Here is a 15,036-nt window from a genome sequence, read left to right as displayed (position 1 = left end):
TCCCACCCGCCTTTTAAGGGCTTCTTCAAAGGCAATTACATTTGTCTGAAAATATTTTTACCTGCCAGTTGACCAAGTTTGCATAGCCTTGCACTGAACTTCTCAGTTTGGGGTGTAACATGATGCTAAACCAAAAGGGGGCAGGGGACATGGAACCACTGGCATCTGGTTAGCAGCTTCCAAAATTGCCGATAGTTTAAAGAACTGGCTGATGACAGCCATTAAAGCCTTCCAAACAATCCTCCCAATGCAGTTTAAAATGGTTGGTGACACTCTGAATGACTTCTCTCCCAGAGAGAGAAAGAATAAATAAGAATGATGGACCATAGGGACTCTGGCCTGGGGGAAGGAGACATGAGCACCCCGAGTCCTTGGTGTCAGAGGAAAGGGGGGGAATGCAGAACTCCTGGCATGGAGGCAGGTTTACAGGGAGTCCCTGAAATAGAGTGGGATGGGAAGGTGGCAGCAAGCTTGAGGGGGAATGGAAGACTACAAGGAACCCCTGTTGGGTGCAGTGAGTTTGGCCACCAGAAGAGAGAAACTGTGACCCTCTATTGTTACAAGTAACACCTACGCTGAGTGGAAAGAACCTTATGTCTACACTGCAATTAAACACTCATGGCTGGTCCAGGTCAGGTGACTCAGGCTAGGACTGTAAAATTGTGGTGTAGACATTTGGACTCGGTCTGGAAAATCTCTACACCCCTGTTCTATAACCCTAAGAGCCTGAGTCAGCTGACATGGGTCAGTTGTGGGTGTTTAATTGCATACCTTGTAAGGCTAGAGGGGAACAGAAACTCATGATATTTTGAGGGCCTGTCTCCATGGTTTTGGAATGCTTGGGATTAGCAATACTGGGAGAGGTTCTAGAGAAGGCTAGGATTAAGACTGGAGCAAGTTCATCATTATTTTTTTAAATAAAAATAAAATAAGGAGGGCACTTTTGAACTGGCACCCAAGATTCATGGGATTATTTGCAGATGGTGATGTCCTTGCTGTACACTTGAAGCAGCATGGGTGAGGATGTTCCTACACTTGGAAAGGTATCAAAGTAGCTATTCCAGAATGTATATTTAATGGCTCAGTATGGACACTTACTCTGGAATAGCTATTTTTGGGACATTTCCAAGTGTAGACAAATCCTCAAGGGGAGTGCTGCTGATGAAAGCACAAAGGAGGATTTATGCAGAAGGGGAAGCAAGGCACTAGGGTACACAGGCAGTGAGGTTGCCTTTTTCACCACAGCTGCAATCTCACCAAGGTGGGAGACCATAGGATACCTTATCTACCTCTGAACGGAGACTGCTTCCTGCGTTGAGCAGTTGATGCAGCATAATAAAGGTTAATTATCAGGAAAGATTAACGGGCCTTGTCACAGCATTCGCAAAAGATCTGGGCAGGTCATAAACATACATCATCTTGCATCCTCAGGGACTCTTAGTTATTGATTTTTTTATTCTTCAGATTTCGCTGATTTCAGAAAGGAGTTAACCTATGGGTCAGTCTAGCTTGCCTATCCCTCTGGACATGCTAGACCCCGGCATTAAGTATCTAACATGTACACACGCCTTAATCCTGGCCATACGCTGCGATATGCCCCACTCCACCTGCTGTCTTGCAAACGCCGCTACCGCGCATGCTTCGGCTAGCCCTGTAATGGTTTTTTTAAGAGCTGTGGCGATGGGTATATGTGCTTGTTATGTGTGAGTGAGCATGACTGATGGGAAGGGGCATGCCAGTGAGCAGGAGCCGTTCCCAGCCAGCATGCAGTAAATATGCATTGCTGTCTAGTGCATCTTTCGGGCAGCAGCGAAAGTTCGCATTTTATAACCTACCTTTGTTTCGGTAACGCAATTACCTGCAACCCCCTCCCACTGTCAGCGCCTCCAGGCCGTGACACCCGCAGCCAGAGGCCACCGGCCGCGGTTCGCTTTGAGCTCCCCTCCCAGCGCGGGGATCAGCCTGTCTCTCCAGCCGGCCGGCGAGGGGCAGACGTAAACAATTTCCTACCCTCCCGCTCCGTCTGGGCAGCTTTGCCGACGAGGCGGCTGCAAACTTTGCGGACGGCGCGCGAGGCACAGTCTGCGGGGCTGGGGGTGCGGGACCCCGGCCGCTCGCGGAGCGAGCACGCGCCGCGCTGCGCGGAGAGGCGCGCGCGGGCGCGCGGGCTGCCGGCGGCTGGGGCGGGCTGCGGAGGCGGGTCTGCGGGCAGCGGCTGACAATGGCAGGGGCGCCCATGCCGCCGGCGGAACCTCCTCGCCGCACGCCGCCAGCCGCGGGCTTTCTCTCGCTCTCTTGTCGCGCAGGAAGTGCCCGGTGGTGCGCGAGGCTGGCCGACATGAGGGCGTGACTCTCCGCTGCTGGATTCCCGGCCCCCCGCGCCCGGAGCCCGCTGAAGCCCGAGCTGGGTCCAGCTGAAGCAGGCAGGAGGAGGAAGGAGGAGCGCAGCCGGATCAGGTACAGAGACGGGGTTGGGGGAGAGGGAGGGAGAAGCAGCCGCTGCCCCCGCGCCCCCCGGCAGCCCCCTTTGCTAGGCAACGGGGAGGAGGGGGGGGGTCCATAACCTGGACCATAGCGTCTGCCTTGTACAGCCCCTCCGGCGCGCGGGGGGCTGCGTTGGAAATGGGCACCTTGTTTTCCTGGCTCAGGACTTCGCACTGAGCATGCTTCTTCCCTGTGGCCGGCTTGTTCCAGCCTGTGATCGCCGGCTGCTGCGGCAGCTTCCAGCCCTTTGTTCCTGCAGCCTCCCTAGATGATCTTATCACGGCCGGGGAAGCGGCTAGGGAGCCTTCAAGACAATGGTGGTGTCGGCGAGTTACCGGAGCGTGACAGAGCCGCTGTGCTCCAGGGGGGAGAGATACTTAAATGTTACTTTGTTCAGTTTTCAGATGAATAAGCATGGAGTGAGCACGGGGCTGTCATTTTTCTCAGGCAGCGATCTGAGATAGGGGAGAGCTAGCTGACCTCAGCTGCCTGTGTGGAAGCAGTAAGTTACCTTTAGTCTTACTCAGCCAGACCTGAGTGTAATTGCCTTTATCGGCTGACAATCGGAATTACCTGGGAGTCAAAGCTGCTGATCCAGACTTTTCTGGATTAAGCCAGTAGGTGATTGATGCTCCTTGAACATGCCCTGTTCTTGTGATGGGCAAGATGCATGGGCAAGGAGCACAGGCCTTCAGGCTTTGCTGTCATCTCCCTTCCACCTACAGACTCCCAAACAGACTTCAGATTTCTTCAGCTGCAAGAGATGGGGCCCTGCTTCCCCATCTACATCTTGCCAAAGGCAAAAGCGAGCACCTTTTTCTCTAGAAATAAATTGGAAATAATGGTATTTGACAAGTTTGTTGTGCAGACCTTTGCTTTCCATTTTGAGGTTTAAAATTCAGCATCAGAATGATGATGATGATGAGTGTGAATAATTTCTTTTTTTGGAAGAGAGTTATTCTGAGTGGTGGGAATACATCAGTAGAACTGTACTTAATCTCTCTGTATAACAAACACTGCTTAGAGTATAAACAAGACTGTTATTGCACAGAATAGCCAATAAAAGGGCACGTCAAATGTATGGGATCATTCTTTCTTTTTGGAAAGCACTGTTTGGCGTTTGATTGTTATACAGCCATGTAAATATACATGGCAGCTTGCAGTAAAGATGCTTGATCTATAATGAAATATGTTTAATACATTTATACATTTAATAGAGCAAACAAATACAAGTACAAGGGAAGTCACATAACCGTGTCTATGTATTCTTTTTGCTGACCCATCACTCTTCCGTAATACTGCTTGCTCTATCTTCTGAATGATACTGAAGGAAATGTAACTAGCCAGGGGCATGGCTAGTGGCTGGGCTAGGAAGTAGCTTTGATGGACATAGGTTTGGTGTACACTACCAATTTATGCTGGTATAACTGCATCGCTCGGGAATGTGGAAAATCCACACCTTTGAGCGATATAGTTATACCAGCCTAACTCCTGGTATAGGCAGTGCTGTGGCTCCCATCAACAAAGTTTACTGCCTCTTGGGGAGGCAGAGTACCTATGCCAATGGCATAGGTAGCATCTTCACTAAGCATTACAGCATCACTGTAAGTGTAGACAAGCCCATAGTACCTTTTTATCTTCTTTCATACCTTTGTTTGATAGGAGTTGTCGCCTTTTCACTAAACTGACTCCTTGACTCCTGGGTGTCCAAGCACTAAATGTTCTATGAGGGAACCTCTTGAATGTGTCAGCTGTGTAAAGTGTTGTGCAATGATTTAGATATGATCTAAATACTCGTGGGGCATGTAAGTGAGATGAGAATGTGATTTGCATGAAGATGCAATTTGTTGCTGGTGTAACCATAATCTACAGCTGAGATACAAGTGGAATGCCCTAGTGCAGGAAAAGAGGGGCACTTGGGGTAGGTGTGGATGAGTGAGTTGGCATATAAAAGGAGACAGGTAATATGCATTGAGTATGTAGGGCATGTGTATTCAAGATTACATCGCAGGCTTGTGGTAGTGACATAAGGGCAATTCCGTAATATTGTAGGATCTCAAATGTTTGAATATAGAAGGAGCCTAGAGTATTAAAGAGCATTATTAAAATAAATAGAGGTATGCCCTCCCTTTCTTGCCCCCAACTTAATTCTGCCATAAAGTTGCTTTCCAGGTAATATGCACTGTTTACAGCATCTTAGACACCCAGGGTTGCAGCACAGCTTAGACACCCAGGTGTGCCTGAGTTAGTTTGAACACTTGTCTCAGTAACTTTTAAAACAAAAGAATGTGATACCAGCCTGACTTTCAGAACTACTGAAAACCTTTAGTTCCTGTTGATTTTAGGTGGAGTTTTAAGTGCTCGGCACTCCTGAAAATGAGGTCCATGGTATCTGATTTTTTTTTTTTAAGCAAGTGGGCTACATGCTTCATATACCTATAGCAGACCCAGCTATGACTCCCTGGGTGTGTAGGCTGTTCATGGTAGTGACTAGTGACTTGGTCATGTATCCTTTAGTTGCAGAAAGTCCTTTTTGCTGCTGTCATTGGTGTGTGTTATGTCAATAGGACTCTGCCCCCAACTCACAGCATACACAAGTTCTGCACTTAAGCATCAGAGAATGGGACTTATACTTGGCACCTTCATGCATGTCTAATTGACACATGGATGATGATAGTGCAGTTCACTGGCAGTTTGGATGCCAAAATCTGAATCAAGGCTCTGTTGTCAAATTGTAAGTACAAGTTATAACTCTTACTACACTTTCATTTGAAAACTGTTTACATTTTGAAGAGTGATTTTATGTTTTGTCAGAATTATTTTATTCTTTATGCTAACAGGGAAAATATATAGCCCAACCTTCCAGGAACGTGTTACTGGGGAGCTAAGGAAAATTGAATGTATTAGCTAGAGTGGTGCCTGGCAGTTACAGATTTTCTAGTTTTAATTAAAATGATTTAGAAAAGAAAGAATTTGCTGTGACTGTTTTTGTAAACTGAGGATTTGTACTTGCAAACAAAAGTTCCACATTGCCAGAAAGCATTGTTAGGTTTATCTACGTAGCTGTGCAAAAATGACAAACTGGCGGAATGATCCATCTTCTGAAAAAAAATCATAAAATAGCTGGATGTTCTCAATTATTTTTGACAATTGTTGTCTCTTTAATTTTAAAAAGCAGTTAGAATGGTGGCAGGGCTACAGGTGCTTTGGTTTAGTAGGGACTAGTATGCTTACGTCCCAGTCCTGCAAAGGCTGAGCCATGTATTTAATTTTATGCCCATGAAGAGTCCCATGGGCATCAATGAAGCTACTAACATATTTAAAGTTAAATATGTCTTTGCAGGATCAGGGCCTTAGTTTACATCTAGGACTGCAGATTTTTAAGACAAATTGTTTACTGTGTATATACTGTGGGGCCTGTTCTCAATCACATTTTCTGGCCAGATGTCCCACAGCACTTTATCTGTTTACCTGATTTGAATTTATTTCAAACTAATTTGGATCCTACTTTATTTGTCTACAGAGATGGTTCATTTAAATGGTCCATTGTGAAACTTAGGGCTAGTCTACACTAGAAGCTCTATAACAGTGCAGCTGCACCGCTATGGCATGTCTGGTGAAGGCTCTCTATGCTGATGGAAGAGAGTTCTGCCACCTCCGCCAGAGGTGGTAGCTATGTCAGCGGGAGAAGCTCTCCTGATGACATAGCGCTGTCCACACTGGCGCTTAGGTCGATGTAACTTATGTTGCTCAGGGGGTGGCTTATTCACACCTCTGAGCGACACAAGTTTAACCAACATAAGTGTTAGTGTGTACAAGCCCATACCTTTTGCATTTTCAGTGAAATTTACAATTAAGGCTATGTCTGCGGTACCTCTTATGTCAGCAAAACGTATGTTGCTCAAGGGTGGGAATAAGCCACCCCCCTAACTGACATAAGTTTAGCCAGGACACGTGGTAGTGTGCACAGTGCTATGTTGGTGGGAGAGCTCTCTCCCATTGGCTTAGAGCAGCTACACGAGAGATCTTACAGCGCCACAGCTGCATAGGTACAGCTGTGCTGGTGAAAGCTCGCTGGTGTAGACGTGGTCTCAGTCTAGGTACATAACTCCAGTATGGTTAAGGAAAGGCAAGCTCCTTTCTGGTATGCACTGAGAAGGCTTGATAATTGAAGGAAATGGAGAATGCTCTGTTAGTGTAATTGGGGGAATATAAACCAGCATTCTTTTGATTCAGTGACTGGCTTCCTGCCCCACAGGGAAGAGGTGGTGGCTTATTCACTTGGAAACATCTCTCCAAATGAAGTGATAAACTAGAGTGTCTTTGTTACAGAGTTTGAGGAAAGCTAGAAGCTGAATCTACAAGTAAAATAGCTGCATAAAAGGATGAGGGGATTATTGAATCGTTACTAGAAACTATATGTCTATATGCAAGGCCTCAGGTATTCCACATGCAGCTGACCTAAATCCTGCAACTGGGCTCCCTAATTTCTGCATCAGTTTGATGTGGCGGACTGGAAAATCTGCAGCAGATTTGGATAAAAATTGGAGATTTTGATTTAAATAAGAAAATAATGCAGCTAGTGTGTTATAACTTGAGTGAGTTTGTTTGTATTTTAATATGAAAGTTAACGTTATTCTGCCCTTACACAATCTATATTGAAAATTGGCAAGTCAATTCTGTGTTATAGAAGTTGTCACTGGGGAAGTGGGATTTTTTTGGTGCTGAGTAGAACATGTTCATCTTGCACCTGATAAGGCTTGAGAGGTAATTTGAGGGATAACTACATAAGCACATTTTGTTTGCTAAAAATGATCAGCAGTGAAGTAAACACTGATATTTAAATCATCATTGTTAGGCTTCAGGATTAACACCCCATTGAGATACATGGAGCAGTCATACTTGTGAGGCTTTTTCAAGCTATCTGCAGGCGTGGGATGACTACACGTGGCAGGTCTACACTGGGAACTTACATCAGCATAGCGACATCTCTCAGGGTTGTGAAAAATCCACCCTCCTGAGAGACGTAGCTATGCCAACCTAACCCCCAGTGTAGACGGTGCTAGGTTGACGGAAGAATTCTTTCATCAGCCTAGCTACCGCCTCTCAGGGAAGTGGATTGCCTACACTGACAGGAGAACCCCTCCTTTCCTGTTGGCGTAAGTGGTGTCTTCACTGAAGCACAACAATGGCGCAACTCAGTGCTGCAGCAGTGCCACTGTAGTATTTTAAATGTACACAGCCTAAGTGTGGCCATAGCCACAGTGCTTAATGTGATAAAAGAATCCAAATAGAAACCAAAAAGCGGTGTCAGTTTATACTCTGCTCACTGCTGGGTCTGGTCTGTATACAAATTTTCAGTTAGGGATGTGACTCTTGTGCAGTCCTAGTGTAGATGCAGTTATACCAGTATACCATATTTCCCTTCCTGTATCAAAATACGCCATACCAATATAAGCACTTCTGTACTGGTACAAATGCATCCACAATAGGAGGTTGTACTGGTTATGACTATACTGGTATATTTAAAGCAGTAGGACTTGTTTATGAAGATGAGGCTTTGGACAATTTTCTTTGCAACTATATTATAGCTAGAAATGTATATTTTAAAAATTATAAAAATAGCTTCTGTGACTGCTGAATGGTGGAATATGTAGGCATTAGCAATTATCTTCAAAATTAAATAAAAAAAAGTAGTTACCACATTTCACTGACCAACTCTTTTTTTTGTAATATAATTTATGTGGGTTTGTGTGTGTGGTGTGGGGGGAAAAATCAGATCCAGCTAATGCTTTATTTATATCTATTTCCTACCTTCTTCACTGTTCCTGTTATAACTTCATGGATCAGCTGCAGGTTTTTCTTTGCTGTGTAGACGTACCCTATCTGTACAAGGTGCTGAAAACTTGGTGGAGGTGGATTGAGGAAGGCAACAAACAAACACAAAAAGGCCTGTGGATAAGAAGTAATTTGTCTGAGGATTTTGTGTCTCTCTCCTGTCACCAGGCCTGATGCAAGTTTTCGGTACCTTGTGTAGCTGGAACTTCACATTACAGAATATCAGTATTCCAGCGAGAGAGAAAAATAAATCTAATGGATTGGTTGTTCAGTGCATCAGTGACATCCACAGTTATGAAAACTTATCAATAACAAACTCAGAGTAACTGTGGTGTCCTGAGTCAGCCTATTGTAATTTGTTTATGTAACACCAGTTTTAGTCTGTGCTGCTGGGCTATTTTATTTCATGTGTCTAAGCCATGTGAGTCTTTGGCTGCAGGAGAGAGTGAGAATGGAAGGAAACTGTAGTCTGCTAAAACAACAGCTACAGTCATTAGTGCTGTTAACACCAGCTGCCAGGGGAAGGAAAAGTGGTGGAAGTGGTAAAGATGTATGTATTTAATAGGGCTGTCAAACAATTTAAAAACTTATTGTGATTAATTGCAAGATTAAGAAAATAGTCTCAATTAATCGCAGTTTTAATCACACTGTTAAACAATAATAGAATACAATATAATTATTTTTGGATTTTTTTACATTTTCAAATATATTGATTTCAATTACAACACAATACAAAGTGTACAGTGCTCACTTTATATAATTTTTATTACAAATATTTGCACGTAAAAAGATAAACAAAAGACAGTATTTTTCAGTTCACCTCATACAAGTACAGTAGTGCAATATCTTTATTGTGAAAGTGCAATTTACAAATGTAGAATTATTTTTTTACATAACTGCACTCACGAACAAAACAATGTAAAACTTAGCGCCTGCAAGTCCACTCAGACATACTTCTTGTTCAGCAAATCATTAAGACAGACAAGTTTGTTTACATTTACAGGAGATAATACTGCCTGCTTCTTATTTACCATGTCGCATGGGGGCTGCATCTTGCCAGAACCCACAGCCATCCCTCAGCCCTCTGGCCATTCCTGGCTCACCAGGGGCGCCATATCAGATTTTGGTTTGGGGTGTGTGTGTGTATTGGGGAGGAAGTGTGTGTGTGCGCACATGCAGGTGCGCATGTTGGTGGAGCGCTGTCTCTTTAAGCAAAACACTCATGAGCCTGAACGCTTTTTCAGCCAGTAGCAGCTGTTATCAGCAGCACTCACTCCTGAGCCACCAGCAGCAGCAGACAGGCTCCCCCCGTTCCCTAACCCCAGCTCAGCGGCGACCATGTACACAGGCAAGGGGATGGGGACACCCTTACATCACCCGTTCTGGCAGGCTCCCAGTCCAGAGCTGCTTGGCCAGGGTAGGCTCCATGCGGGAGGGAAGGTGGAAGTAGCAGTGGAGCATGGCGGTTGGAGAAGGGGCGCCCCTGCCCTGTAGGCATGCAGCAGCGCCCCCCTGAACATGACACCCTGGGTGGTGGCCTCCCTCGCTCACCCCAAGGCTGTCCCTATCCAGTGGGGAGGTGATGGTGCAGGCGGTAAGGGCCTGGGCTCCTCCCTCCCCCATGAAAAGTGTTTAACTGGCTCTCCCAAATCGCTTCAGCCAGTGCCTCCCTCTTTGCCCAGCTGCTGCCAGTCCGGTCTTCAGAGGTGGGCGGTTAACGCTTGTTTTAAAAAGAAGTGTTAATTTTTTGAGGTAATTGCATGCATTAACTGCTATTAATTGACAGCCCTAGTAGAAAGTACATGTTGCTTTGAACAACACATGGCTTTGTTTTCATTGTAAAAAAGGTGCGTATTTATATTGAGATATCTGCCTCCATGTAAAATCTTAATGGAGACAAGGCAGATAGATTTAACCTCATTGTAGCTAGTAAAGGTCAACCCAATACTCCTTACGTGGAGTTTACTTCACAAAGCCATGTCAAGGTAAAAACTACCTGTGCCTTGTCTTCTCTAGGATTTTACATCAAGGTAGCTATCAGGATAAAAACACTCCATTTATGCATTGCAGTCATAGCCACTTTTTAGGTAATAGTAAGAGATTTCACTGATCTGTGCTGGTTTTGTGTAATGAAGATGGATAATGGCCTTATTTGCCTACTGTTCATTGTCGTTGTTTTGATCATTCCCTGCATAGCCAAGAGTTCATTGATTGTTAATAACAAAGATAGCCATGCTCCCTCCTAAAGGAGCTAGATGTAACTGCCACCACTTCCTCTGGTGATTTACCCAGGCTATCAGCAGAACCAGTTTTATCTGGGTTGAGCTTCAGCCAGCCAGTTAGCTCTTTAAGTCAAGTTTTGCGTTAGTCACTGGGAAGTGTTTGGTACAACATCTGGGTGAGATGAGACTGGTGCAAAACTAAGTGTCATTAGCAAATTGATGATGTCCTCTCAAAATGTGCCTTGCATCAAAATGTTGCAGTTCACCATCTTAATTCCTAACCGTGTAATGTATGGGAAGCCCCTCAAAATTGGGCTACACCTGCTCCATTTTCATCCTTTGCCCTGGGGGGACAGATTTTTATGGGTGTGGGGAGACTGTCAAAATAGGGTCTTACACCAGTTTTCACCCTGGTCCTACGGAGGGCACACTTTATCAAGTATGGGCCACCCATCAAAAAATGTCCTGCCAGAAGTGAAAACTGGAGGGTGAGGCATGTTTTGATGGGCTGCCACAGCTGCTTGTGTGTCTTCCTTTGGGTCAGATTCAGTGTACTTGGGAAAGTGAAACCCTTGCTGAAACTGAGGGCAAAATAAGGACAGGGGCCTCACCAAGGCTTCAGTACTCTTATGTATTTATGCTTATCCCATATATGTGCTCTTTAGGAATGCTAAGTTTGCACATGCTCCTAACAAAAAGGTTACATATTGACACTACAGTAATACTGAACCCCAAACAGTGAAGGGGTAGAAAAGAGATTTTGTGGCAGTGGCAGGCTGGCAGAGTTCTTTTTGAAGGATCATTTTAATACTGCTGGGGTATTGTAGCAATATTAATTATCTGTTAAGTCACCTGAGCCCAGATTTCAAAGGTATTTAGGCATTACTGCACTCAGCATTGCAACACCTAATTGATTTAGGAACCTAAATCTCATTTTGCAGAAGGAGTTTAGGTTTTTAAGTGCCTATATATGAAGATAAATAAATTGGCCCTTTAGGCAGAATATATATTAAATCACTAGGCCAGTGTGTGAAATGTAAAAATAAATTGGCCATTTAGGTAGCAAAGGAGAATGCCCAATGCCAATGGTTATCTTTACGGTTGCATTTAAATATTATCAAATAGTCAACAAACAACAATGCAGGTTTGAACACAGTGAGCTTAAAACTAGCTCAGATGCATACGTGCACAGGTCATCTAGTCAGATGCCTTTTCATCAGCAAACAAGACAAGAGGCTGGTGTGTGTTTTCTCCATCACATGATCAGTAACTAAAGGTCATGTGTGATTCCTGAGGGTATGTCTACACTAGAAGTGCTGCAGCTGCACTGCTGCAGTGTAGGCACTTACTATAGTGGCGGAAGGGTTTCTTCCTTTGCTGTAGTAAATCCACCACTCTGAGAGATGTTAGCTAGGGGCCTGTCTTCACAAAGGGCTTGGCTACACTTGCGAGTTGGAGCACATTAAATCAGCCCCGGGCGCCCTAACTCCTGAGGTGTCCACACTGGCAAGGCACGGAGAGCACCCAGACTCCGTCACTGAAGCGCCCCTGGTAATCCACCTCGGTGAGAAGTATAAGGTTTGCTGCGCCGTGATGCCAGTGTGGACGCCCTGGTCTGTTAATGCGCTCTGATCAGCCTTCATGAAGTGTCCCACAATGCCTGTTCTAGCCACTCTGGTCATCACTTTGAACTCTACTGCCCTGCCCTCAAGTGACCAAGCGTCAGACTCACCCTTTAAATTCTCTGGGAATTTTGAAATTCCCCTTCCTGTTTGCTCAGGCAGGAGTGGAGTGCTCTCAGAGCATCTTTCCAGGTGACCATGCCTCCAAGCGCCAGGCGATCCCCAGTATGGAGCAATGGCGAGGTGCTGGACCTCATCAGTGTTTGGGGGGAGGAAGCTGTCCAGTCCCAGCTGTGCTCCAGCCATAGGAATTATGATACCTTCGGGCAGATATCAAGGGCCATGATAGAAAGGGGCCATAACTGGGATGCAGTGCAGTGCAGGGTTAAAGTGAGAGAACTGCGGAATGCTTACCACAAAGCGTGGGAGGCAAACCGCCGCTCCGGTGCTGCCCCCGCGACCTGCCGTTTCTACAAAGAGCTGGACGAGACTTGGGGGCAACCCCACCTCCACTCCGAAGAGCACCATGGACACTTCAGAGGCTGTGGCAGCCCAGAGTGCAACAAGGCAGGAGGAGGAAAGTGGAAGCGAGGGTGCTGAGGAGGAGGGGGGCCCAGAGCCAGAGGACGGCTTGGCATCCCTTGATGCATGCAGCCAGGAGCTGTTTTCAAGCCAGGAGGAAGGTAGCTAGTCGCAGCGGACAGTGCTTGTGGAAGAACAAACAGCAGAGGAGGTGCCCGGTAAGCGGCTTTTATTTTGGGAAGGGAATTGTTCGGTGCGGGCTGTTGGGGCAAGGAGGGCTGCAGAGAGAAGGGTTAGGGCCGCGTGCCCTTTATGCCTAGATGCGGAATAGGGTGTTGATGTGCTCTCTACATCGCGGTAAACAGCCTCAGTGATTTCATCAAAGGTCTCATGCAGAAGCTGGGCAATCCGCTTGCGCAGATTCCTTGGCAGAGCTACTGTGATCCTTGTCCCAATAAAAAGAAAAGGAGTACTTGTGGCACCTTAGAGACTAACCAATTTATTTGAGCATAAGCTTTCGTGAGCTACAGCTCACTTCATTGGATGCATACTGTGGAAAGTACAGAAGATCTTTTTATGCACACAAACCATGAAAAAATGTCCCAGTAAGGCTAACATGTCTGCGCCACTGTGCCGTGTGGGGCAGGGGGGACCATTGCTGCACACAGGAAAGCCGCATAACGGCCAGGGTGGAAACTGCATTGCAGTAGAAGACCCTCCCTTGCTTCCCAGGTCACCCTCAGTAGCGAGATATCTTTCAGGACGAACTCATCCTGTGGAAAATGTGGGGACAGTGTTCAGTATAAGGGCCCCCTGCATCTGTTGGCTCACCCCAAGGCACAGCACCCCGGAGGACAGTACCACCCTGAAACAATCAGTGCCCCTTGCCCCTGTGGTTACTCACCATTTTGGGGCTCTTGTGGGTTATGTGCATTCACTTTGGGATGGGCACTTGTGACGATGTGACGCAGCAGGGAGGGGGGAGTGTTGACCTGGGAATGTGCCCTGGGGACGGGAGACCTGAGAGCCTGTTACCTGAGCCAGGAGGGGGAGGGGGAGGTGACACCTCTGCCCAGGAATGTGGACGGAGGCTGCAGCAGGGAACCTGCTGGGTGGGTTTAGTTTCAGTTTGGGGCTGGGTGGAGGAACACAGGGAACCCCAGGGCTGGGGTCTAAGCTCCCTGCTCCCCCAGAAGGACTTGACTGAGGGGTCCTGGGTGTACCCACAAGCTCTGTTTTGGACTGTGTTCCTGTTGTCCAATAAACCTTCTGTTTTACTGGCTGGCTGAGAGTCTCAGTGAATCCCAGGAAGAGGGGTGCAGGGCCTGGACTCCCCCACACTCCGTGACAACTGGTGGCAGCGGTGGGATCTACTGCACCCCGTGAACGGCGCTTCCTGCAGTAAGTGACGGGGGAACAGTAAAACGAAGGGGGATTGACGGGGACCAGGCATGCTGAAGCTTCAGAGAGAGACGGTTCCAGGGGGCGGTTAACCCCTGGGAGTGTGTGACCAGAGAGAAGGACTTTTGCAGTGACAGGGTCCCCCGGGGGATTGCAGCGAGTGGTCCCAGGGGCGGAGGAGTCTGCAGCTCGACCCTGGCAAAGAGGTGGTGACCTCAAGAAGGACTGGCACACTAGGGGCTTTTCCTGGAAACCGTGGAAAGCTGCCCGGCCTGCGAGTGGCCAGCCGGGAGATGTACGCTAAACGCCTTAAGAGTGACCTGGTGGAGCTGTGCAGGCAGAGGGGGCTGCGCATCGGGAGGTCCACCAAGGAACAGCTGATTGCCCAGCTGGAGGAGAGGGATCGCTTGGATGACCCAATCCCTGTCCCTGAGGGAAGCCGCCCGGGGGACGCAGCATGGGCCCCGGGGCCTAACCAGGCTGGGAGGGGTCAGACTGCTGCCTCAGGACATCCCGAGACCCTCCCTACCTATGCCTGGGGGAGGGGTTGGGGGAAGCCCAGCGAATACCGAGGGTACCCTGACCCCAGCAGCCAGCAGGGGATCCTCCCGGCGGAGCTCCCCATCCCTGGAGCGGATGCGGCTGGAATGGGAGAGGGAGATGAAAATGAGGGAGCTGGAGGATCATGAAAAACAACGTCAACATGAGGAGAAACAACGTCAACATGAGCAGGAGGAGAAGGAGAAACAACGTCAACATGAGCAGGAGGAGAAGGAGAGGGAGCGTCAGGAGAAGGAGAGGGAGCGTCAGGAGAAGGAGAAACAAAGACAGCATGAACTGGAGCTGGCCAGGCTGAGGAGCAGTGGGGCCCCGGCTGCGGTGAGTGAGGGGGGACCCAAGACCTCAAGGAGCTTTGATAAGTGCCTCCTGGCCCAGCGGAAGGAGGG

At 47.3% G+C, this 15,036-nt stretch overlaps 1 protein-coding gene across 6 annotated transcripts in view; it reads left to right on the top strand.

Annotated features, from left to right (window-relative positions):
* The window catches only part of LRRC8D (leucine rich repeat containing 8 VRAC subunit D), a 91,303-nt gene that overhangs the window by 13,546 nt on the left and 62,721 nt on the right, over positions 1-15,036 (top strand). For 3 of the 6 annotated variants that reach the window (XR_005226460.1, XR_006292733.1, XM_037906553.2), the window contains exons 2-3: positions 2,307-2,457; positions 2,882-2,986. The gene's annotated coding sequence lies outside the window, so the exon portion shown is untranslated. Of the gene's footprint in view, positions 1-2,124; positions 2,458-2,881; positions 2,987-15,036 lie in introns of those variants that run through there. The other 3 variants (XM_043552997.1, XM_037906552.2, XM_043552996.1) reach the window with 2 other exon arrangements.

This window comes from Chelonia mydas, chromosome 8 (genome assembly GCF_015237465.2).
Source record: "Chelonia mydas isolate rCheMyd1 chromosome 8, rCheMyd1.pri.v2, whole genome shotgun sequence".
NCBI classification, from domain to species: Eukaryota; Metazoa; Chordata; order Testudines; family Cheloniidae; genus Chelonia; species Chelonia mydas.
Note: the sequence above shows the minus strand (reverse complement) of the source record. Positions and strands in the feature narration are given on the sequence as shown.